This window comes from Hyaena hyaena, unplaced genomic scaffold (genome assembly GCF_003009895.1).
Source record: "Hyaena hyaena isolate Hyena2069 unplaced genomic scaffold, ASM300989v1 scaffold_177, whole genome shotgun sequence".
NCBI lineage: Eukaryota > Metazoa > Chordata > Mammalia > Carnivora > Hyaenidae > Hyaena > Hyaena hyaena.
The window spans coordinates 2,323,710-2,348,968 of NW_024080810.1; the positions used below are offsets into that span (position 1 = coordinate 2,323,710).

Here is a 25,259-nt window from a genome sequence, read left to right on the forward strand (position 1 = left end):
TTCTGATTCTGTGTCTTCCTCTCTCTCTCTCTGAACCTCCTTCACTCACACACACTCTCTCTCTCTCACTCTATCAAAAATAAATAAACTTTAAAAAATCAGAAAAAATATTAGTCTTTCCATTTCTAAATGAAATTTAAAATTAAATTTAAACCCTAAGTATTTAAAAATTGAATCATAAAAAATATTTTATATATGACTGAAGTTTCAGATTATATTAAGCAATCTATTGAACCCAATAGCTACACTTACTTCATAAATATCAAATAGGCCAAAATAAATAGGCCTATATTCCTGATCCTCTCTTCTTATAAAGGGCAAAAAGAGACTGGTCTTTGTTAATGTGCACACAATTTCTTTTATAGTAGGAAAATGGTGAGTACAACAAGAATACAACTATCCTGGCCCACATACACTGGCTCCAGATGAAGCACTATACATCTAGTTCTGGCCAATAGGTTGAGGGTGGGACACAACAAAGAAGAGCAACTGTGTGATCTTTAGTTGACATCTTCCTCTGCAATTGTTGAGAAAGCAGAACCACGAGATAGATATCACTGGATCACTGAGTCATTGTTTGGAGGCCATCAGGCTTCATGAGATCTTTGTATTGTTCAACCATTGAAATTTCAGGGTTAGTTTGTTACTCAGCCTAGCCCATTCTGACTAATATAGTAGGAAATTCTTTACTGACAAAGGAAGTAGGAACTTGGCATGTCCCAACACTGCTCGAGGCAGGTCCTACACTAGGGAATGTGTAAATTGAGCATGGAGATGACTTAAACGGACCAAAGAAATAGTGACTGAATACCACCCAGCATTATCCAGTGTTAAAAGAGGTAAGTGGGAAGAATTAGCTTTGGGATCAACTGACTTCTGGTGTTGCTATTTCAACCTTCCATTTCACAAAGAGGGGTAAGATAACTCACTTATATTGGCTTCCAAGCAGAAGAAGATACTTCAGACACAGCTATAATTCCTATAGGAGGGTACAATTGGATGTTTCTATGGTAAGGCTAGCAGCTCTCTCTAATTACAGACTCTCTAGATTGTGTGAGAGTAAGCATAAGAAAATTGTCTTTTTGCAGTTAGCAAGACTCTTGATTCTGTAAGAATGATATTCACTTTAGGACTGGCTAAAATATGGCTCAAAAAATGGACTGAAGGCCAGGGTAGAAGGAGTTTCTGTAGCTCAGATAAGCAAAAAACCATATTGAAAAAATATTGCCTTTGTATGCAAAGAAGAAATTTGATTGAATTCTTTTATGTAGCTAGAATAAAAACTAAGCCACATCTACAGCAAATACTGATGTGGTTAAACTGAAACATACATATTTAAATTCTGTTTGCATTCAGCTGGAATCCTGCACCCTTTGTGTTTTCTGTGATTGAATTATATAATTCAATAAAATAATATGGCTTTTTTAGGTCTTATGAAAAATTAATAGTTTAATTCCTTATAAGTATTATTAATATTAATGTAATGACTAAGAGTAACAAGTATCATACATTACTTGCCTGTGGCCTGTTTTATAGTGTCACTCCCAACTTTGTTATTTAGATGAGGAATTATATAATTTTTAAAATATTAAAACCATTTCAATAACCATTTTACACACAGAATGCATGACATAAAGTCCTAACAGGATATAAAATGCTTCATTAAGTGTTATCTAACATGTCTATAGGAGACTCTCTGTGTTAGATTTCCTTTCTTGTGAATCTTATGTTTAATTATAGTCCCAAATGATTAATTTCCTTAAGAGGAAGTGGGAAGAACTTTAAGGCCTCACTTTGGTGTAGGGATGTACTTCAAACATATAAAGTAATTCACAAACCACAAAGGGGAAGTTATAATTGACAGAGGAATTTTATATTACAAGAACCTATTTAATCTTAGGGTAACTGTTATGTGTATATGCTCTTCTTAAAGTCCTAATAGGACCAGAGTGGCCATTCTCACCTACTCTGAGGGAAAGGAAAAAAAAAGTCAAGTGGAGTGAAATATAAAATGACCCAGAATATAATCAGGATTTCCTAGACCAAACAAAATCACCTAATTTGGGGTCATGTGTATAAAATGACAATATATATATTTAATCAGGAACAACAACAAAACCCCAATGCAAACAGTATGTAAAGTGATCCTTATTTCATGTAGATCAGTGAAGTCAAACAGCAACCCACTGGCATGTATGAATTTAGGACCTTAGCAGATCTAGTTGAGTCTGTAAGAATAAAAAGATACAACGGTAGGAAGAAGAGAAAAGAAGTTTTAGTACTCTAAATAAGTGGTTCTCTGTGTCTGGAAGTTGAAAATTGATTCAAGAATTCAGCTAACATACATAAAAAAAAAATAATATGGTTCAAAATCATGGTCTCCAAGGAAATACCATCCTTATAAAACCATAGATTATTGACTGTAAGGTTTCCACCCTGTGCTAGCCAGTTTTCTTTAAAAGCTCAGGCTCGGCATGTTTTGAAAAACAAAAGATATCCCTCAGTCCCAACCTGCTAACTTCCTAATCCTTTTCCATATTTTTCAAGTGCACATCTTGAAATCACTTGACAGAGACTTCATTTGCAAGGTTTCTGAATAATGTGAGAGAATAACATTATTTTTGCCTGTAAATTTTTGAGAATCAAAGTTAATGATTATATCCAAATACAACTGGGATTGCCACATGGCGGCTGTTAGCATTTGTTTTCTCTATTTTCTCTTGGACCATTGCACTTATTTGGCATTCACTATTATAAAAAATATTTAATTGCAGTTAAGGGAAAACACATATCGAGCCAGCCTATTTTTGAGGTAACGGTAGTTGATTCTCTATGTTATGCATTTATTCTCCTTCTGTTGCCTCTATCGGAATGTAAGAACAAGTGTCATGGAGCTTCAGAGCAAAGGTAAACAAATCCTTGAATTGCCCACAGAGTTTGCCAAGTGCCGAGCAGCTGCTGTCGGGGGACAGAATCACAGAATGCAGTTAAACAGAAATAGAATATTCAAAACAGGACATGCGCAGCAGGGCCTAGTAAAATAGGAAGGAATAGCACATTTGACTTAAAAAGCTGTCTCTCTCCCTAGGGCTTGCAGTTTGCCATCTTCAAGGGTAGTGGTTGCCCTTGAAATGCCCCCTGAGGCATTGTGGTCCTTCATTATAATTTTCCAGTGAGAAAACTAGCAGCACCGTCTACCTGAGCACACCTGTCTTTATTCTGTTCTTCAAGTGGTCATTGGTGTCTTAGCTCCGTGCCTCACAATTTTCAAGGGACTCATTACATTTTAACAAAAGTTGTGAGAGACATGTAATCTCAGCTCAGAGAAGATACTCAAACAGAGGAGAATGATCAGAAAGATGCTCCCTCTCTGCTGTCCACGCCACTCATTTTATAATTGACTCATCAATTATAGGACTTGATAAGTAGGACTAAAAAAAGTAGGACTAAATTCCAGATCTTATACTATGGTTTTAGAGCTTATTTTTGTTTCTTTTCATACTTTGTCTGTAGTGTACATTTTAATATGCCTGACAGATTGTTTGTTCAGGATGATGGCATTCATACTGGCTATGGGGAGTACTGGCTGCAAAAGACTCACAGCTGAGTCTCCCTCTGGGCACTACCCTTGACTTGAAGGGAGCTGCTTTACCCAAGTGATGACCCTCCCTAGGGAAACCTCCATCTAATGACTGGCCCACTGTAGGGGTAAAAAGACCTCGTGTTCTCACTTCAAGGCAACTCTGAAGACTTATTCTCACTCCAGCACATTCTGTGGAGTAGGCTGAACAGCTCTGTTGAAACTGCCTTATGGTTTGACTTCTCTCTGCCCAATTCTGCTACTCTTGTTTCATTACTGGTACTGTTCCTAAAAGCACTCGCCATAAGATTGCTGCAAGCATATCTCCATGTCAGGGTCTATGACCCAATATAGTTTTTCATATAAACATACACATTGGGAAGGCAGGGATGGTGTTTTATCTTTTTTGTCTATGTGAACCAGAAAAATTTCCAGATTCTTCCAGCAGTGCTGTGGTTATGAGTTGCAAATAACCCTTCTTAGGCCTAAGTAAACAGAACATGACTGCCTGCTTTTATCTGCTCATACCACTGAGTTGCTGAAAACCAGGAGAGAGGGAAGGAGGTGAATCTCTCCTTCCTTAATTATGGTGTTTTTAAATTTCTCCCAACATGTATTTGACTTAGACATAGTATTTTCCATCTGAGCTATAGTCTCTACTTGTTCTTACACGACTAAAATTGTGTGTGTGTGTGTGTGTGTGTGTGTGTGTGTGTATTCACAATGTAGCTTAAGTCTCTATATACTATCTCCAATCTTTCCAATCATTTTGCTTACGTTCTCTGGTTTGGGTTGACATATCCAACCAGGGGTGTTGACTATCTGGATTAAATGGTACCACCTTGGAATTCAGTGCCCTAACCAGTTGTGTCTTCCAACACTCTCACCCCATTTCACGTTTGGCAGCAGCCTCTGGTGCATGTAAGTGCTCTGGCCCCTTTGGCAGAATCCAGTTTTAGGCCAGTCTTGGTCATTTCCCATTCTTTTACCTAGGAAGCAGCTGTCTGTTTTCATACTGTCTTTCAAGCAAGATGGCAGCAACTACATTCAGCCTATCTTTAGGAGCTATTCCAAGTACTCTAGAATTTGCTCCTTCTCTTGACTTTCCAGCTTGAATTCCCAAGTGTCCTCTTTTGGATAATAGTCTGAGTCTCCCTCCTACTCAGGTTGCTGCTGACAGGGGCAGGCTGAGGCCACCTGGAGAGACAGAGGAAGATTTTCCATGAAAATCTAATGACAACTAACCTTCAGCAGCTCTCGCCTTGTGCTTTCCAAAGCCCTGAAAGGAGATTTTTTTTTTATTGTAAAGTTTCAAAATTTAGACATTCAAGGTATAATTCGTGAAGTCCCTTGCATCTTTCTAATTCTACTTTCGCTACAAATGAATCCTCCTGTCAGGTGGCATTGGAATGACCATGAGTACTGGAATTAATTAATTGAAAGTTGAATTAGGGATACACTTAATTTGGGTTGGTGGTATGTATTCATGTGATTTAGAGCCTCTTTCTTATATAGTGAAGTTATTGCTAGCTATGCTAATTCAAGAATAGCTTCCAGAAATACTTATTCATCAGTGGGCAAAGCTGTAAGAAAATTTGGCTCTTATCAGTACCTCACCACAACAGAAATGTACTCAGCATTGTGGGATTCACAGTAATGAGACATACAGAAGTTCTCAGAAGCCTTGCATTTCAGGACACACACTGGTAGCAGTAGTGCAGACAGTATACATGTATACATGTGTGTGCAGTCACATGTTTGATGCATCTTAAGCATCTGTAATAAAAAATAACTGTGGATTGCCCATGATAGAGGAAAAATGAACTTATCATTTTATTCTCTTTATGTAAGAATTTTAAATACCATTATCATACAAAGAAGGAAAGAGCATGCAGCCAAAAAACTAGGAAAAAGTCCTATGAGGTATTCAGCAGTTATTAATAAAAATATTATGCTATTCTGATTTTGCGATGTTTGCTTTGTCAGCATTTAAAAATTTATAGTTTTGTTGTGATTCCTCTTCTCATTCTAAATAAACAGGTCCTCTTTATTTCATTTTATATTCAAAATACTGTATTCTTCTCCTTGAAGGATCCCCACCCCAAATGTATGACCTTCAGGCCCCATAAAACCTGGGTCCACCCCTGGAAGACTTAGAAGCCTCTTTGCACAGTGTGAGGAAACCGAGGCTGAGAGTAATCATGGCTTTCTCAAGTCTCTGAATCTTGTTTCAGCAGTGGACCTGTGGAAAAGTATACAGGTTTCCACGGTGACCCGGGGCAATGGAAGTAACAGTCAAATTCTTGAGAGGGTGCCAACAGAGAAAGTTCCACAGAGTTATTTTCCCTCCTTCACAGTCGGGCTGAGAATGAAGAGCAGAGGTGGACCCCTGGGTAATGACAAAGGCTTCTCTGGTGGGGCACAGTGCTCCTCCAAAAAAGGAACTGATGTTTTTAAGAAACGATAGAAGTTAAATTCTTAACTGCTCCCAAGAAATTACAGTCTTAAAGACTTTGATCTTTAGATTATGGGCAGACTCTTATTTTAATCACTGGGTTTATTGTGTAGTGCAATTAGTTCCCAGATATAAGACTGTAATCTCACTCTTGATACCCTCCACTATTTAGCACTCTCAAATTTATTTCATTTGACACTTTTTTTTTTTTCTTATTCTGTCTCTTTCTGTCTCTCTCCACATTCACCCTCTGGAGTAGGTATGGCAATGTTACTACATTGGTTAAAAAATTTGAGGTTCAGAATAGCTAATAACAGGGGAGAACTGAGATTAGAAATAAGGCCTCTTGATCTTCTTTCTAGGGTTTTGTCTTTATATCATATGATCTCCAGGATTAACGAAAGAATCCTTGTTTTATTTACTTTCATTAACTTGACAAAAGTAGATCTAGCCCTGTGTAAGAACAAGTAATTGCCATCTCCTGTGAGTGAAAAGAGGTCAATCTTTCCCTGATGACAGGATTCTACCATCAATAACTCTCCTTTTGTATTCAACTTTCACAACCTTTTAACATCCCAGAGATATACCTGGGAGAAAAATTCCCAGTGTGTTGTGTGAATGAATTTGCATGCTTTATTTATTTCTTAGTTAAATCAAGCAAGGAAAGAAGCCTGGTATCATGACTTCCATTTCCTCTCATAATAATAGTTTTATTTTGAGGAGGGAAAGGGGCAGAGAGAGAGGGAAAGAGAGAATCTTAAGCTCAGTATGGGGCTTGAACCCACAGCCCTGGGATCATGACCTGAGCCTATCTATATCAAGAGTTGGATGTTTGACTGAGCCACCCAGGTGCACCCATAATTTTTGATACTTATAAATTGTTTGAATTACTACACATTATAATTTCATTGTATTTTTCTTTATCATCGAATATTCTATAATTGGAAGAACATTTTAATGATCATATTGATGATTTTCAGAATGACATCATTTGATCAACGTAACAAATCACTCATTATGTAATGTTTCTGTCAATATACAGAGTTTTTCTTTGATTTTCATTCATGTCAAGAATTTTCTTGTTACTGGTATGGTCATCATAGCAACTCTCCTATGTGAAAATGTAATGAGATGACAAAGCACTAATACTTCCACAGTCTCATTTGGACCTTTGGACAAACCTGTGGAAAGAACAGGGAAGGGATGAATATCAGAATCTGGCAGCAAAGAAACAGGCCCAGAGTAAGTTCTTTGTCTACAACAAGGAAGTGGCAAGATTGATACTCAAAATTCTGACTTCAAGGCAGATGCACTTAAGGATTTCTGCTTTACTTACTGAACTCTTTGCATTTCTGATGAAAACCATCGGCTTTATACAGCAGAATTCTCATGGAATGGCAAAACATACATCAATCTTGTCACTAAATGAGAGTCAGAGTGACTCCAAATGGAATAGATGGCTCACAAAATTCAGTGAATGTGCTCAGTACTGCAGAGAGTGTACATCATAAATAAATGTCATGGAAAGCAGATCCTGTCTCTGAAACATGAGGTTAAATGAGGAGAGTAGTCTTCCTCACCTATGTTAGGTTTAAAATGATCCTACTGTACAGCATTCTTCATTTTATGTACTCCAATACCATTGAAAAGCATAGGAGCAAACTGATTCTGATCACAGGTTAGCAGTTTTTTAATTTTCTTTTCACAATACAGAGTCTTTGGAAAGCCATCACCGCTCATCATTTGGCACTTACATATTTTGTTATCTCCTGTTGTAATCAATATGCTGACTTCAATAACAGGTAGTAATAGGATCTTGTTACATGGTAGTTTAAAGCCTTATGCTTTTTTGATTGATAATTTTACTTATTGCTACTATTTTGAAATATTTGTAATGGTTTATTATATTTTTTATCTTATCATTGACCACTCTTGCTATAGATAAGCTCTAAACCAAAAATGGAAAGATAGATAATACAGTCTGTATTATCTGTATCATGTTTAGAAATGCCCAGTTCCTTTGAATTAATGTTTCTCTAGGACTCAAATTTCATGCTACAAGCATTTTTTTTTACTATGTCTTGGACACAAACAATTTTATATTTTATCTATTTTATAAAATCTTGTCTTTTTTTCAAGAGTAGGGCCTCCATTTTTCCATTATTTGTAATTTATTTGCATAAATTTGTTTGATCTATCTCATGTACATACACACACTCACTATATTATATTGTGTTGTAAGGATATAAGTCTAAACCAAACTGACTCCATGACAGGCTTTAAGTTTCCCCTCTAAACTAGAAGGCCTAAGTTTCAGCTTCCCTAAAACTATCAGGCAGTTACACATTACCCAAGGCAGGAGAAACCACCCTAGCAACACCCATTCAGGAAAGGCCACCGACCACCCTCCACATTACTAAGGGAGAGGCCTATAGATAGAAACTATAGATAGGACCCTGTTACCTAATGTTAAAGTTAACCCGTTAGTTGCTGAACAAGACCCTAGGCTCGCTCTGTAATTGGTTGAATTTAAAGGTACTCTAAATGTTGTAATTGGATCCCACCAAAAGTAACAAATACTCTAGACAATGTGTATGGTTAAACCCGCTGTCAATGATGTTGAATAATTATGGTTGGATCATGTTTCCATGCCACAACTTCTGTAACTCCCCTGTCACAAACCCCAAAAAAACCCTACTTTGCCTTTGTTCGGGGCTCACAGCACGGATCCACTGTGCTGGTAAAGTCTGTGAGCCCGAGCTCGAGCCCGTAATAAAGCCCTTTGCCTTTGCATGCATGACTCGGTCTCTCCGGTGGTCTCTGGTCGTTGAGGATACTGGGATCTGGGTATAACAGTGTTTGTGTGTCTGTGTGTGTGTGTGTGTGTGTGTGTGTGCGCACGCGTGTGTGTATAGTGGCTTCAGAACTACTAACTCATACCCCAGTGAGTTACTTAGGTCAGCTCCTTTCTTGCCCACTCCACCTGCATACTTATATTATTATACAATTAAATTATACAATTAAATTCTTTTGCCACAGGCTGAATTCTATTCTAGATTCTTCTTATATCCTGGCTGAGTTTTTAAATTTTACATAGAGTAAAATTTACTCTTTGTGAAATACAGTTCCATGAAGGTTGACAAATGAATAGAGTCATCTATCCACTATGACTGTTCCCTAAAGAGCAGCTCTATCACCTTCAAAATTTCCGTATGCTTCCCCTTTGTAATTTACTTTTCCCTCACACTTCCTTAGCCACCAGAAGCCATTGATGTTTTCCATCTTAACAGTTCTGCCTTTTCTGGAATGTCATATAGATGGAAACAGACCCTATGTAGCCTTTCATTTAGAAAATGCATTTAAGATTCTTCCATGTTGTTTCTTGAATCAATAGTTTATTTCTTTCCAATGCTGAGTAGTAGTCTATTGCTTGGATGTAACACAGTTTACTTATCTAGTCACCCATTTTAAAAGACATGTGATTTGTTTCTGGCTTGGGGCATTAATGAATAAAGCTATTATAAATATTCACATACAGATTTTTGCATAAGTTTTCATTTCAGTAGGGTTTATACCCAGTAGTAGCATTGCTAGGTCATATGATCTATGAATATTAACTTTAGAGAAAACTTTGAAACAGTTTTCCAAACTGGAAGCCAACTATAGTGACTGGGCCATTTTTCATTGTTGCTAGCAATATTTGAGAACGCATTCTCTAGTAGTTTGTAAATATAAAATCATGCCCCTCATAAATGGAGGTGATATGAAGATTAACTGTGAAAAAGAATGTAAAAACAGTACATTGTGAAGGGCTACACAAAGAAGTGATTATTATTCCAGTTGGTCATTTTATCTTAATATCTGTATGGACTGGGGACATTTGGGGAAATATCAACTGGCAGAGAGCCTGGTTTAACCAGAGTCAACCAGGAAGGTAAAGGTAAGTGCTTTAAACATCTGGTCTGATGTATGTGAGAGCTTCCTGTATCAGAATTTTCTGGAGCATGACAAACAGTTTACAAATGGACAATGATTAAACTATATATAAAAATAGAACTCTGACTTATAATCTGTTTCAACCAGTTTAATAAGCCAGCCTACTATGAAGAGTAAGTAGTGCAAGAAGTCAGATTATTACCTGTATCTAACAGCCCAGGAAGCCAAAAAATAACCCCTGTAACAATTGACCCCAAGATGTCAGAACTTGATTAATAACTGAAAGTGTCCTAATTTTTTCCCCTGTTTCCAATTTAGGATTAGTGGGAGAAGGCCAAATATGTACTTCTTACAAGTCACATAGGATGCCCCCTTCTCCTTAGCCTGCCTGCAACTTTCTCATCCCAACAGCCTTCAATCAGTCATATCTTATTTCTAAGGTCTTTGGGGCTGCTATATCAAAGAGTGGTTTAAGCAATAAACATTTATTTCTCACAGTTCTGGAGGCTGGGATCAAGGCTCTGACAGCTTTGGTGTCTGAGCCCATTAATAGGCAGACTTCTTGCTGTGTTTTCAAATGCAGAAGGGGTGAGAAAGCTTATGGGGTCTCTTTCATAAGCATGCCATCCTCATGAGCTAATTACCTCCCAAAGGACCTGCCTCCTAATATCATGACATTGGGAGCTGGGATTTCAACATTTGATTTTGGAAGGGAGACACAAAGATTCGGTCTATAGCATCTGAAGCCTTCCTCCCCCAACCCCCCACTATAAAGGCTTTCTGCTTCTCTGCCTGTCTGCCCAGTGCTAGAGATAGGGCTGACTCCCTTGCCATAGCAAGTTCTGAATAAATAGCCTTTGCTTGCTCTCACTCGGTGTTCTTCCTTTATTTCCACAGGTGCTTTTTAAAAATTTATATCCCTAGGCCCTACTCCAGACCCACCAAATCAGAATTACTGAAGGAGAGGCCCAGATGTCTGCATTTTAAAGAGGCTCCCCAGGGTGATTGTTTTGCATGTGAAATTAGAGAACTATTGCACCTAGTGCCACCCCACAGAACTTCCTCCTAAATGTTGCCTTGTTTAATATTTTTATAAATATTTGAATCAAGATATGGGTGTTCTGAATCAGATCTGTGATTGCCAGAAAGCTAGAAAAGTTGATTAATGTGGTAGACATTGGAAGCAAAATGAATTTTGACCTAAAAATCTGAAAATATGGCTGTAACTTAAGAAGATTACATGTTACAGGAGCTCATGTGACACGGTTAAAGTTTAGTTTTATGTCTATGTATCTATGTAGTATGCATTTCTATTTACATATGTTTATGCAGGGGTTGGGCAATGTTTGATTTGTGGATCTATATATGAAAATGACCTATAGAAGTGAGTTAGCAGAACTTTTCAATTTTAGTGTCATGAACAGATTTATATTCACAAAATTTGTTAAAAGAGTTAATAATTTCATTGTATCCTGTGCTTGTTCAATGATCTGGAATATTATGCCTGACTTGGGCTCCATATTTTAAGAAAAAAAAGAATAAAGAATAGTGTTTAAAATAGCTCAAATGACTAAGAGTATTTACTCACCCTTTAATATTTTTTATTTAAGGTTTGTTTATTTTGCGAGGGAGAGTGGAGAGGCAGACATAAAATCTGAAGCAGGCTCTGGGGTCTGAGCTCTGAGCTGTCAACACAGCCCAGTGCGGGGCTAGAACTCATGAGCATTGAGATGATGACCTGAGCTGAAGTTGGACACTCAACCCACTGAGCCACCCAGGTGCCCCTTTACTCACCCTTTAAAAGAATGTTACCTGAGATTCAAACTTTTGTTATTTAACCACAGTTCAGACTTTTGCATTCATATCAACTGTCCATTTTGTGGTATTTCTACAAAATTTTCTAAGAGTTTTACTTACATTCTATCCTCAAGAGAGTTTAAAATGAATTTTATACAATCATGTAATTCTACAGGCGGGATGTGGATACATAAAAAAAAATTTAATGTGCATTTTTAATGTGAAAATATTCAGGATTTTATCAGATTGACAGCAGGAGACTTGAGTTATGCATCTGTTATAGTTCTGACACTTTTCTCTCAGCAGCCAAATGAGTCTTACAATAGAGGTTTTGAATTTCCAAACTTGCCTGCTTTCTAAGGTTAAACATATATATATGCAGTCTGCTATTTGGTTTTTATATTATTTCATTCTGTCATAAATTCATGCATTTATTCATTTTTGCATTCATGCTTCTGTTCAGTAAATATAAAGCTCTTCCAATTGTGTGTGCTATACAATGACTAGCAAGCTATAGGCACTCACTAAGGAGGATCCAATTGAATGAGGGTGTCAAGACATTCAACCACATGACTGGCACATGATGGGGAAGGGGCCCTTCACATGTACAGTTTCCTTGATATGTCCTGAATCTGACCCTGTATGTCCAATATCATAGTCCTGCCACACATAGCCACTGAGCACTTGCGATGTGTCTAGTTCAGACTGAGATGAGCTGTGAGCACCAGATTTTGAGGACTTGGTACCAAAAGTATATATGTAAATTATGTCATTGATGTTTTATATTGACTGCATGTTGTAAGTATAATATTTTGATATATTGGATTAAAATAAAATATAAAATTAATTTTCCTGTTTCTCTTTACTTCTTAAATCTTGATCTCAGAAAATTAAAAATTACAAAATGCCTCTTCATATGTTCTTTTTACTGCTTCTCTTTTTAAGGCAACATTAATGCTTAGGAGCCCAGACTTAGGTAGTAAGTAGATTCGTGTTTACATCCCAGCTCACCGGTTTGCCAGGGCAGCAGTGAGACTTAACTAGCAAGATGGTAACAATAACAATAAAGGTAAGGATCATTAATGCTTGAGGCAGCATTTACTAAATGCCAGACCCAACTAAATGCTTTCCATACATTAATTTATTTAATTCTTACAAGATCTTCAGGTAATTACTATTATTATTTCCTTTTTACAGATGAGAAAACTGAATCACAAAGGGATTCTGTTAAAATATGTTAACGCGCATAGAACAGAAGCTGGTAATTATTTTTATTCTAAAAGTTCTATTACATTCCCATTCCTCAGGTGAGCAGGATGTTGAGAATAGTGCGTGAGGTGACACTATGTGGCACAGTGGGAAGCAACATCAATTCATAGGCTGACAACATGTGTGGATAGAGTAGTTTGGATTAAGAATTTGCAGCAGTAAAGATCATAATTAACAAATGCTACAACAGTGATTTCCAAAGGGGATGATTTTGAATGGTATATTTGACAATATGTGGAGGCAAGTCTGTTGTCCAACTGAGGGGGTACTGCTGGCACCTAGTGGGAAGAGGCCAGGGTTGTTGCTAACCTTCCTGTGATGCACAGGGTAGTACCCCACAGGAGAGCACGATCTGGCCTCAATCGTCAGTAGAGCTGAAGTTGAGAAACCCTGCCCTGCTGAAGTGAGAAAAAGAAAGGATGGCAGAAGGGATAGAAAGCTGGAAGGAAGGAAGGGAAGGAGGATGGAGGGAGGAAGGGAGGAAGGAATGAAAGAAGGGAGGGAGGGGCGCCTGGGTGTCTCAGTTGGATCTGATTTCCGCTCAGGTCATGATCTCATGATTCGTGCGTTTGAGCCCTGTGTCAGGCTCTGTGCCAACAGCTCAGAGCCTGGAGCCTGCTTCGGATTCTGTGTTTCCTTCTCTCTGCCCCTCCCCTGCTCGCAATCTGCCTTTCTCTATCTCTCTCTCAAAAATAAAAAATAAAGATTTAAAAAATTCTTTAAAAAAAAAGAAGGGAGGGAGATAAGAAAAAATTAATATACATTCATTTTTCCAGTTTTGGTCATGCCTTTCTGGGAAAGATAACAGAGGAGTATTATGATTCTCATTAATATAACTACAACAAAAGTTAAACTACAGATTTACTATTTCAGCATAATCCTTAGCAAAGTTCGAGTAGGGCTGGTGAGACAGGATCCATCTCCAATGACTTTTTCATTCCCTATGGAATGATAAGGTCATTTTTTCCTGGCCAGTGACAGTTCAGTTCATCTGATCTTGTGGTCTGCTGTTTTTGTTTCCTAAGTGTTAAGCAGTACATTGTCAACCAACCCTTTCTCATATCTCAAAAAGTCTGTTTTTCTGATATAATTTTGAAGATTTCTTCAGTGCAAAAGGATTACCTTTTTTTGGTTTAGATGATATTAATTTTTTATTATTTAAAAATTTTTAATTTTTTTTTGAGAGAGAGTGAGAGCCAGAGCACAAGCAAGGGAGGGGCAGGCAGAGAGGGAGACACAGAATCCAAAGCAGGCTCCAGGCTCTGAGCTGTCAGCACAGAGCCCTACACTAGGATCCAAATCGTGAACCTGAGCCGAAGTCAGATGCTTAACCAAGTGAGCCACTGAGGTGCTCCTAGATGAGATTTTAGAAGTAAACTGTGGACTGGAAAGAGAGTGATCTAGGGTTTTGGTTGTTAATCATTAATTTATCCCTACTTAGTGAGTTTTGCATAATAATTTCAAGAGATGACTGCTTCCTGGGGCTGGAGGGCCATTTCCCTGAAGACGAATGCCTGAAAGAAAAATTATCATGAAACAATTCCTCAAAGAAATTGCCAGACTGTTTTGGCTCTGAGGGAGTGCTTAAGAACTTTATAAAATATGAAAACTTAAACACTAGGGAGAGTTCATTGTTTATAATATAATGTTTAAAAGTACATACTCTGTAATCTTTTTAGCAATAAAACTCTTTCCATCAATGGTAATTTCTGAGTGCTATTTCAAGAACAGATCATTATATTGGTTTTTCTCTATATGTGCAACTCTAATCGAAAACAGGAATCAATTGTATTAAAACATATGGATTTTCTGTTGGCTGATTTTCAGGTGCCACAGACTTCATCTCTATAAATATGTAGCTTTATACAAAGCTGAAAATAAGAAATAGAAACTTCCAACCCGTTTTACTGGGATGCTTTCCGAATGAATATCAAGCACTGGTGTGTAATATATTTAAAGGCCAGTCACGAGGCAGGATCGGGAATGGTGTCCACCAGAGATGGTGGAGTTTTCAGGGATGAACTTTGCAGTGTCACTGAGGGTAAACACAGTGAGAGAGTAAACACATTATGAGTCATTTATACTTTGGAATAACAAGCCGTCTTTACAAAAGAATGAGATTGCTCTGTATGCCCCGACACAAGTAAAATTGTCGAGACATTGTTAAATTGAAAACCACAAGTTGCAGATCAACTTGTAAGGATTATTTATTTATGAAAAAGAAAACCCCAAAGATACATATGTATAAGTACACACATATGTATGCAAATGTATACAATAGGAATTGAACAAAAGGCTGAACACAAAGCATGGACAATGGACAGGGAGAGAACTTGGAGTTGTGGGCATGAAGAACAAGGAAGCTCTGGATTTGCTTCTGAATATATCTGTTTTTATTTGAATTTTTTATATAAGTGTCAAATCATATATTATTGACATTCAATAGTGAAAATGTTATTAATAGCAATGAAAACATCTTCCTTATGTTTTCTTCATCTCCCATGTCTGGTTTTAGTTTAGGAAAGCAGACACACACACACACATGCCTCTTTTGTATGTCTAGCAATTATAGCTCTCCTGGAAATCTTCATTTGCTCCTTGGAAACTTTGAATGCAGAGGTGTTTGGGGATGCATTCTTCAATCAGACTAGCGGGGAAGGAGCCTCTGCTTGCATAGGGAACATATTTAAAAGAAGCATTTTTGTCTTTGCTTTTGTTTCTGAGTGTGAGGTTGGGAAAATGTGCAAGAACAATCTGGGAACTTGACCCAACTGCAGCCAGTTTTGAGGAAAAATGAGGCTAAAAGCGTTGCAGTGCCATGGTTCACCTGTCTTTTCTCTAGTCCTGTGTGGCCTCACTTCACCACTGCCCTCAGAGGACCTTGGGACTAAGATCTTGGACTTGGGCTCTCGTGCTCCGAAAAGGCTTGTGTGCAGCTCCTGAAGTGGTAATATTTTGTTTCTGAACCTGATGAATAAAAGACCATGGAGAGTGCTCAAGCAGGAGACAGGTTTCTTCAGATGACTTTTAAGTTGTCTGCAAGAGAGGACTCTATTCTTGCTAGGTGGACAAGTTACTGTTCTTAGAAACTTGGCACTTTATATATTCATTTCTGTCATAAATTTATGGCTTTTAAGTTTAGCCTTGGTAACAGCACACAAGATTCTCTGCACTGATGAGGTTTATCCCCCTCATCAGTGGCCATACAGAGAGGAAAAGAACCCGGCTGTTGTTTTCTAAATCCTCTGTAGGAGATGGACAAAGTGGTGTTAGTGGAACAGCAAAGGAGGAGGAGCTAAAACCTGGGTTCCTGCTTTAGTTATATGACCCTGGATATATTCCCTAACCTCTCTGAGTCTCACTTTCCTCATCTCTAAAGTGGGATTAATAATTCCTCTGCGTATCTCAGAGGGTATTGGGGAAATAAATGAGATCTGTGTGGACACATTTTATAAGAGGCGGCTCCTTTTATAGATCTCAATATCTGAATTCAATAGACTGTTTTGTAATTATCCCTTTGGAGTTGCATCTCCCACTGAATTTTAAACTCTTTCAGGTTATATAGTATCTTTGCATCCTTGGTCAGACACATAGTAGTAGTTTAAGAAATATTTCCTTAAAGATTGCCAGTTATTGAAATATAACTTAGTGGAGACTCAAAGTTGTTGAGGAGTATAAAATTCCAATGAAGCAATTCTGGAGTAGGATCATTTAATTTTCTCCACAAAGGGAGTACAGGAGGACAAATATTCCCTTCTACAGGATTTCTTACTTCCTAGGAGGACTTGGCATAATTTGACTCGATGGTGGCCAAAGAGGACTATAAAATTACTACCTTTGTTTATTTGTATTTACTTAGCTCAATTGGCTATGACGCTTCCCAATCTTCTTCATATCATGGCATGCGTAGAAAATGATGATGTTTGTATGGCACACAGAGAACCCAGGTGAGGTTTGATAATAGTGCCTGAGGATGTGACTCTGTATGCTCTGCACTCCTCCCAGCCATCCAAAAGGCTAAGAAAGAACCAAACACCATATTTTGTCACTTGCAATCATTGACGACAAAGCAGTTAAGAAACTCCTGGTTAGAGAATATACTGAATTGCATAGTGTCCCCTCAAATTCACATCTACCCAGAGCCTCGGGACTTGGAAACAAAGTCTTGGCAGATTTAATTAGTTAATACACAGAGAGAACTCTACATGATGGCAGAGGCTGTCAGAAATTTAAGTATCTGCAAACCAGGGAAAACCAAGAATTTCTGGAAACCACCACAAGCTAAGATAGACACATGAAACAGATTCACCCTCACAGTCTCCAGAAGGAAACATATTTGCCAATACCTTGATTTTGTACCCCAGGCCTCCAGAAATGTGAGAGAGAGAAAAACATGTTGTTTTAGCCACTTAATTCATGGTATTTTGTGCTATCAGCCCTAAGAAGGTAATAGTCAGCATAATACAAAATAATCCAAGATCATGGATATTTTTTGCAATGCAAGACCAAGTTTGCCAATGTCTGCCTGTGAAAATTAGATAATCATTTCTCAAAGTCTGGTTTTCAAAATAGCAGCATCAGTGGCATCTGGGAACAAGTTTATAAAGGCAAATTCTTGGCCCAGCCTAGACCTACTGAATCAGAAACTGAAGGTAGGGCCAGCAGTCTGTGGTTTAAAAACCTCTCCAGGGGATTCTAAGTTTGACCCCATTAGAAAATTGTCATGCCTGTTGCAATAGGAGAGAGAGATGGAACTCAACTTTGCTGACACAAAAGATGGAAGCACCTTTAAGTGCTGGGATGAGCTGGTAGAAAAGTATTGCAGGATGTGAGGGGAGGTTGGTGAATGTGACTAGACCATTTGTATTAGCTATTAGGTGCTTAGTGGAAATCAGGCTCTACCTCCCCCCAGAGACTGGGATAATGGGGTACTACTACCTTACCTGATGATTATGTTTCAAAGGGATGGTTTCCAGGTTCTTGAGGAACACATTCCTGGGATGTGAAACTGGCAAAAGGCTTGGAGAACATTGTTTTTCACTCAAAATGGCAGTGTAAAAATTCATAATTGCAAATTTTCTAAAATAAATGATCTAAGTGAGGGGAAGTCAAAGTTTTCAAATCAAGAAAGAACCTGCCTAAGCTGAGAGGAAATTAAGGTGGTCTTGGTCAGTTCACTTCTGCATTTTATCCCCCACATGGGCATTAAAATCAACTTGTCAAGGTGCAAAACACCCTGTTGGAGTTTTTATTAAGATCATTGACTTTGTAAACTTCAGTTAGGCAGTACTGAATGTTTTTCATCAGGGACATGGTCTTTCCATTTTTTCTAGTCTCCGTTCATATTCATATTATTCAGTAAAGTTTTGATGATGTATTTTTTTCCTATAAAATTCTAATAGGCTTTATTCCTAGATACTCAATATTTGGGGCATAGTATTTTTTTTATTACAAAATGTTTAATGGTATAGTATTTTTTAATCATATTTTTTCAAAGGTCATGCTGGTATATTGGAAAATTATTTATTTTGTTGCTGCTGCTTTTATTGGGCTCTTAATAGTTGTAAATATTTTCATTAATTATCTTAATTTTCTAGGGAAATAATCATACCTGAAAATGAAGTCATAGTGACATTCCATTTCAATGTTATGCCCTTTATTTTATAGATGAAACAAAAGGAATACAGATTCAATTTGTTGATTTCTAGTAAGTGATAGATGTGAGATTTTAAGTATCTCTAATTCCAGTGTCTGTTTATGCTATCCTGACAATCAGCTGTTCTTGAGGCTTTCTTTTCCAGATACATTGATTAGTTCTTTAAGTTTTTGTCATTTTGTATGTTAGATTCAATATCTATAAGTGACTCTTTGAAAAAGTAACACAATGAACTCTATGTCAATGAATCCTGATTATTGATTAGAAGCAACAATAGGAAAGGATATAGTTGTTTCACTCAAATAGGCTCATGGTTTGTTGGGTATATTGTTAAATATTTGATGATTGATTAATACATCACCTGTCTCCAACCCCTACAGTCTCCTGCCAGACTTTCAAAAATTTGTGGAAAGATGCAATTATATGAGTATAAATACACATGAAATGAATACATTATTTACAAATATTAAGGCCTTTAAAATATAGGCTATGGTTATGTAGAAACTAATTTGACAATAAACTATTTGTAAAAAAAAAAAAAAAGAAGCAGAAAAAAAAAATAAAATAAAATAAAATAAAATATAGGCTATGGGAGGATTGAACAGAAGTCTTCAGATTGCTTTCAAGTTTCTTTACTATTTTGGGGAGGCTGGTTGCCATGCTGACCACTATTTCACAACTATGCTGTTACACATTAATTATCCTGGAAATGTACATGTGCACTGGATTTCCCTTTTCCCTTTGTTGCTTTGTTTCTAAAGTGCTGAGTTCTGCTAAAAGTTTTGGATTGAGATTAAATTCTGGAAAGCTTTGGCAATGTTGCTGAAACGATATCCAAGTATATAATCCTTTAATGAAACAAGTATAGAGGGCTGATTGATTTATGGAGCAATTTTTTGCATCATTACCTGTCTTGATTGTATACAAATCATTTTTTATTCTCACCGTTTTGAAAGAACCATTTAAATTTAATATGCATATTTTGAATTCTGATATCTTAGTTAGCAACAGGATCCTACAAAAGTTTTTATACAGAATTCTTCTGAAACCCAAGAAGATGTTTATTAATTTTCAGATAATTTAATTGTATTGTCTAAATATGACATTTAACTACAATATACTTCTGACTGCCTCCTCTATAGGAACAGAGCTGGGTTTTCTATTGCTCAGTCTAATTTAAACTGATGCGGCCATAATCACTTTTTTAAAGCATATGTTAAAAAATTCTTCCAGGCTCACAAAAATATGCCCATCAGAGTGATGTTCTGTACTGCATTTTAGAGTTTAATTTTTAAACTAGAATGTAATTTAAAATGAGTATTATTCCTGTAAGAACTACCTTTTCATCTAGCCTGTTCCTTAACTTCCTGGCATGGCTGGAGTTTTTAACACTGACCATGTGGCTTTGATGAGGCTGTAAAATAGAATAGTGCAATTTGGAAAAGACAAGATAGTTATTTTCTTGGCATCTGCTGAGTACCCCTTGTCTGTGACTACTCAGTGAATAAATATTACAACTAATAGAAACCTTAAGCATTTAATATACACATTTGAGTTTTGTGCTTGTTTGCCTTTGTATATTAGATGAACCTAAAAAAGAGCAAACTGAAATCTGTGTTAGTATAGCTCTTGGGGGCTCAGTTGGTTAAGTGTCTAACTCCTGGTTTTGGCTCAGGTCATGATCTGAATGGTTCCTGAGTTCAAGCCCAACGTTGGGCTCCACGCTGAGAACACAAGTTTGCTTCGGACCCTTTCTCATTCTCTCTGCCCCTCCTCCACTCACTTTCTCTCTCAAAATAAATAAATAAACATTAATCTAAAAAATATATCTCTCAGGAACTGTTTTGGTTGATTTCTCAAAGTCAGTCAAAATCAGTTCAATGAAGGCACAAAGTCAAACCAATAATTTGTCATCAAGCAAGCCTTACAAAAGCAATCCTGATACTGAACTTCTCCCTTTATATCTGGTTGGACTACCTTATATTTGTACTGAGGACAATTAGAATTTCTTTCTGTACTGTGAATGCATCTGAGAGGTTTGTACAATACACTATACCATGCATACTATGTATCTGTGATTTAATTTACCCCTCACCACAGTCCTGTAAGGCATGTATTATTACCATTTCATTGATTTAAAAAAAAAAAAGACAAGTTCAATGAAATTGACAGACTTGGCTAGTATCACTTGTGTGGTAAATGACAGAGCTATGATTAGACCCTAAGTTTGACTCCAAAGCTGTGTACTCTTTTCCTATGTCAGATCAGAACTTCTACTACTTGTTTCTACTCTGTAACTAAACATACAGGAGGTGCCTTTCTTACTTTTTTCTAAACATAAAATTAAATTAAAAAGTCTGTGAATGATTTAAAAGAAAAATATGTTTGAATCTAGGTCTGTCACATAAAGATATTGCTTGGCATCCTTCAGAAGCCTGTCAGAACATTCTCAGTTCTAGTGTCTGAGTCACTGCCAAGAGTAAAAACATAAGTTTCAGGTTTAATATCCATGGGTATCACAATAGAGTCCCATGATCAAATTAATGAATAATGGCAAAATAGACACTTCATTTTGTACTATATAGAACAAGACACATTCCTAAAGGGTCAGCAGTACCATTTGTTATATGCAATAGCTTCCCAAGATTCCCTAACATTTTACAGTCAACCATTATTTCTTGAAAACGGGCAATATCTTGTGTATGTTAAGTGAATGACTGTCCTTTAAAAATCTTCTCCCATGAACTATTCCATCAGATTTTACCTTAAAGGCTGGCGACTTTCCTCTCAACCAGAATATACTCTGAGAACTTTTGAGAACAGATAACTCAGACTGCAGAAGCAGAGAAGACAATCTGTGCAACTGTCTCTTGGGAAGATAATTTTACTGCTTACGAACCATCTGGATTGCGTCATTGGTGAGCTAAATGGACATCAATATATTTTTTCTGAATTCTCACACATTTTTGCAGAGGAACAGACATCACAAGGGTTGCAGGCTGATTATTTTGCATCATTTCAAAGTTATTGCATCTCGGTTCAGTCAAGGTACACAGCAGGATGAGTCACTGATATACTCGTTAGTCATTGAACTCTGTTTCCCAAACATGTGACTAATTTTTGTAGCCATCAGTATGCCAGGTATTTTATTTCTTCATTGGTTACATATGTGAGTTATCTCTAACATTTAACATTTTATTTACTTTCTTTGTTTTTTATAATGTTTTATCAAAGGCCCACTCTCAGAGAGACATGCATGTATTTGTTAGTTGAGTTTTAGATTCCTATTCAGTTGTGAGGCAGATGGGGGTATGCTTGTGTGTGCAGAGGGCTATGGATATGTTGGATAAAGGTCATGTGCTATACATCATTTTTTAATTTTTAATTTTTTAAAGTTTATTTTTAAGAGAGAGAGCACACAGGAGGAGTGGAGAGAGAAATATAGATGGAGAGAGAGAGAGAGAATCCCATGCAGGCTCTGCACTGTCAACACACAGCCTGACACAGGGCTCAAACTTGTAAACTGCGAGATTGTGCCCTGAGCCAAAATAGATGCTTAACCAACTGAGCCACCCAGGTGCCCCAAGGTTATGTGTTATACTTGAGTTGATGTTTTACTTATTCTCTTATTTTCTTCACCATATTTTATACCAGAATCTCAGAACATATTCTAATTTCTCCAAATATAGGAAGAAAACTTGACCAAGCAAACTCTTTTATGCTAAGACTGAAAGAAGTTTATTAGAAGAGATGGATTGACTAATTTAAGTTTCTGTTTCCATGAAAACAACTATTTAATTGGAAAGTTACCTTATCCCTGTAGCAAACACTTTCTGGTCATCTCTAGTTTTTAACAAGGCTCCAGTAATTTTATGACAGTCATTGAACTACAGGACACTGTTTTATTGAAGCATTTTATGTGATAATGCTACCTCTAAAATGAGGCTAAAAATTTTTGTTTAATCTTTACCAATCTAATAAATGTATTACGAGAGTAAAATTCTATATGAAAGAGTTATAACACTCTATTGCTATTTGACACCTTTCTTTGTTGATAAATACTAAAAGGGGGAAAATATCTGTCTTTTATCCATAAGAGAAAAGATAATATAGTGTCATTAGTCTACAATATAAGATTACAAGTGTTGAATTCTTTCATTTTGGATCATTAAAAACATTTTCTGGAGAGAAGTTAAAGATAGAATTTGCTCTGAACACGTGTAATACAGGTTATGAAAGTAAAAGAAATCGAACTATTTGTATACATGGGCATTTGTATTTGTAAATATGCTATGTAATCAGTGTACTAAAAGCCTAAGAGACATCAAGGTAAGTATAACTGTAGGAAAAGAGGTAAGAACCCAGTGGGTCCTAAATCTAGGTCACTGGAGTTCTAGAAATCAGCTCTTCTCTGGATGTGTTTCTCCACTCCATTACAAATATTTATGACTTTACTTTTAAATATTATTTTGATTTCTGCTAACACACTTGGGAAAGTGGCAGAAGACAGTGTGTTTAAAGATGATGAAATCATCTCCTTCATGCAATATTTTTTTAACATAAGAAGTGAAAAACAAATGAACCAAAAGGTATTTGTTTTCTTTAAACTGAGAGTGCTGGAGATTCTTTTCAAGCATGATTTCAACAATAAGCAAGGGCTATCTCAGTCCTTTAAAGATGATAAAGTTGGTGTCGTCAAAAAATGTGCTGGCATTTTTCTGCTTACTAAATGCCAAGAAAACACTAAACACACTGTTACTATCCAAATCCTCACCGACTACTATTTAAAATAAGCAATGGACAAAGAATTGCCATTCGCATGGTATGTGTGCCGGAGAACATCCAGGAACAGTCACTGACTGTTCATGATTACACTTGTTACAAAATTGGCTATTTCATACCTGGGGACAACTTTGATTTCAATATTCCCTTTCATTAAACAATGTCCCTGAGAGGGTTCTGGCAATAATTAAAGTGGGTCTTCCATTGTACCCATGTTTCAGTATATGTGAGAATTATTCCCTGTAGATCTTGCTGCTCCATATAGGTTTGACATAGGGAAAACAAAGAAATGGTATGGACACTTGGGGGCCTTTTAGGCGTGGAACAAAAGAAGGTATAGATGCTGTGTAAACATTTCAGAGTAAGGAGATACTGTTAGTTTAATAATAAAATGCATAGCTTTGAAATTAAGCAAGCTGAATCCCTAGTTCTACTGCATTTTAATATATAAACTTGTACAAGTTAATTACTCTCTCTCATAGTCTCAGTTTCTTCACCTGTGAAATGACCTTATAATAGTTACCTGTCTCATAGGAATGTGATAAATATAAAGGAGGTTTTTTTCTCTTAATGTTTATTTATACTTGTGGGAAAGACAGAGTGTGAGTAGGTGAGAGGCAGAGAGAGAAAGAGACACAGAATCTGAAACAGGCTCCATGCTCTGAGCTGTCAGCACAGATCCCAACGCGGGGCTCAAACTCACAAGCCATGAGATCATGGCTCCATGGTGTCAGCACAGAAACCGATGTGGGACTCCATCTCATGAATTGAGAGCTCATGACCTGTGTCAGGATCAAGAGTCAGATGCTTAACTGACTGAGCCATCCTGGCACCTCATGGTCTCTTGTATTTAATAAGGAACTTTATAAAATAACAAAAGGGATACATTGATTCAAACCAAATGAAGATAAGTAGAAAACATTTACATTGTTTATGAGTTATATTTTATGTATTAATACAACAGAATGAATCTACTGGTCTCATTGGTACATATATCTGTTTTTTTTTTTTGGAGACAAAATGGTTGAAAACTGAAGGTGACTCTTCTGGTGATTTTTTAGAGACTTTTGGGCTAAATAGGAAGATTTGGGAATAGGCAGAACTTCTGGCACCTCTCAGATAATACCACTTTATTAGTCACCTGTTTGTTTATGCCTAAAATATTAGATGGAAATACAGCAGAGGCAAGATAGGGTTACAGAGTTTCTAATTCCATCCTCATTTTTGAAGCTCAGTATATTTCATGTTTTACAGCATTAGGCCTTGATATCTACAAATCATCCTTAAAAGTTCTACTTCTTATAAGAAGATAATATAGTAAGGATGGAATGATGATCATAGCTAAAAGAGAAGTTTTTTTTTTTTTTTACAAATAGTTTATTGTCAAATTAGTTTCCACATAACACCCAGTGCTCATCCCCACAAGTGCCCTCCTCCATGCCCATCCCTCCTCCCCCCCACATCCATCAGTCCTCAGTTTTTGTCAGCATTCAAGAGTCTCTCATGGTTTGCCTCTCTCCCTTTCCCCCACCATTTCCCCCCTTCTTCTCCCGGTTGGTCCTCTGTTAAGTTCCTCCTAGTCCTCCTATACGTGCACACATATGATATTTGTCCTTCTCTGCCTGACTTATTTCGCTCAGCATAACACCCTCAAGGTCCATCCATGTTGCTACACATGGCCAGATTTCATTGTTTCTAAAAGAGAAGTTTTGACATTATCTGTAGCAAAAACAGTCTCAACTTTTGTATCTACAACTTGTTTGCTGTTTAACAGTTGGCTAAGT

General features: G+C 37.0%; 1 long non-coding RNA gene across 1 annotated transcript; it reads left to right on the top strand.

Moving 5' to 3' along the window:
- The first annotated feature begins 756 nt into the window (after nt 1-756).
- LOC120237343 lies at nt 757-21,622 on the top strand. Its single transcript, XR_005529929.1, has 2 exons — nt 757-839; nt 21,451-21,622. It is a non-coding gene; the product is annotated as an uncharacterized LOC120237343 (long non-coding RNA).
- The last annotated feature ends 3,637 nt before the right edge of the window (nt 21,623-25,259 follow it).